General features: G+C 36.9%; 1 long non-coding RNA gene across 1 annotated transcript in view; it reads right to left on the reverse strand.

Moving 5' to 3' along the window:
* The window catches only part of LOC106877919 (uncharacterized), a 28,761-nt gene extending 27,058 nt beyond the window's left edge, over window positions 1–1,703 (reverse strand). Inside the window, exon 1 of the long non-coding RNA XR_001410441.2 lies at window positions 1,527–1,703. This is a non-coding gene — a long non-coding RNA (uncharacterized LOC106877919). The remainder of the gene's footprint in view (window positions 1–1,526) is intronic.
* Between the last annotated feature and the right edge of the window lie 274 nt (window positions 1,704–1,977).

The following is a 1,977-nucleotide window of genomic DNA, read 5'->3' on the forward strand; positions in this document are numbered from 1 at the left end:
ATATATGTATGTATGTATATATGTGTGTATATATATATATATATATATATATATATATATATATGTGTGTGTGTGTGTCTATATATATATATATGTGTGTGTCTATAGATATGAGGGAACCTGCGGTAGAGGTAGAGGAAGACATCGGATGAGGTGGTGAAGCATAATCTTCAAACTTTGAACCTCATAGGTGATGTGCTCTGTTTAAGAGGACCCATCAAGCTGAGTAAAATTTGTGGCAGATAAGAGTGTCATGTAAATGACACCTATGCCAGTGGCATACAAAAGCACCCATGTCAGGGTGGTTGATGTTAGGGAGGGCATCCAGCAGTAGAAAACCATACCAAATCAGACTGGAGTCTGGTGCAGCATTCCAGAATGCCAGCTCAGTCAAACCGTCCAACCTATGCCAGTATGGACGACGGACGTTAAATGATGATGATGATGATGATAATTATGATACTCACACACACACACACACACACACACACACACATATATGCATATGGATGAGGACAGCATCTAGAAACAACAGCCAATCTCTAATTGTGGAGGGAAACTGTGGAAGGAGTAACTCGAGAAGACATTGGATGAAGTGGTGAGAAAGGATCTTCAGGCACTAGGCAGACAAAGGACCAGGACTTGTGGCAATTTGCTGTACTTGAGAAGACACATCAAGCTAGATAAAATCAATGCGATCCATAAACACAGGCATGTTGTTTATGGCCATGCCCCAACTCACTCTTCCAGCTGAGAGGTCTTTGTCCTGCTGGTGCCAGTGGCATGTAACATTTACTTGTGCCAGTGTTACATAAACACACCTGTGCTGGTGGCATGCAAAAGGCACGCAGTACACACGGTAAATTAGTTGGCATTAGGAAGGACATCCAGCTGAAGAAAACATGCCCAAAACAGACAACTGGAACCTGGACAGCTCTCCTACTGGCCAGCTCCTGTTAAACTGTCCAGCCCATACCAGCATGGAAAGTGGATATTAAATATTGATGATGATGATGATGATGATGATGATGATGATGATGGTGTGTGTGATTGTGTGTGTGTGTGTGTGTGTGTGTTTTATTTCTGTTTGGATCAAGTTATTTTCTAGCTACTTTGAGTTTTGCTTTACCTATTCATACACATGTACTTCAGACAGGTTACTCATTAGCAAAAACTCTGAGTACCAAGAGACTAACTTGACAACAGTTAAAATATTAAGCTTTACTATGGTATTGAGTAATCTTTTTTCCAACAGTCAAGACTAAACTGATAGATAGAGAGAGAGAGAGAAAGAGAGAGAGAGAAAGAGAGAGAGAGAAAGAGAGAGAGAACAAGGGAGATTTATAATTGTACAACTACCTAATATATCTATATATGTATGTATGCATGTGTATCTAGATTTATATATGTATGTGTTTCCATTGTGTGTAAAAATTCACACATTAAAATACAAGCTACACATAAGAACACATAGTACTGTGTATAAAGGAATAAAATCTGTGACATTATTCTTAAACAGAGCTTACCTTATTACAAGATCCATTTAAAATTCTATAACGTTAGCGGTAAAACTTCATAAGTTAAAATGGCAAATGTTTTTTTAAACTTTAGAAATTTGTCCACCTTTGCTTGTTATACACCCAGAGATTAGTGAACCAACAATGTAATCATGAGATAACAACTGTTTACACTATCATGTATTTATTTTTGTAACACTGTCAATTTATTATATCTATAACAGTGAAGTTAATACAGAGAACATAAAATTGTAACTGACCTGATAAGAAAAACGACTATAATAAATTTTGCTTTGGATTTAGTTTGCAAGATTCTTGATGTGAAGCTGCATGTTGAAACATGTTATGCTGTATCTCAGGAGGGTCAGGGTATCAATAATAAGCACTGGTTGTATTTCACTTCTTTATTTATATTTGTCAGTTGGCTAACTATTTCACCAGTTAACAAATCAATATCAAT

Source organism: Octopus bimaculoides, chromosome 2 (genome assembly GCF_001194135.2).
Source record: "Octopus bimaculoides isolate UCB-OBI-ISO-001 chromosome 2, ASM119413v2, whole genome shotgun sequence".
NCBI classification, from domain to species: Eukaryota; Metazoa; Mollusca; class Cephalopoda; order Octopoda; family Octopodidae; genus Octopus; species Octopus bimaculoides.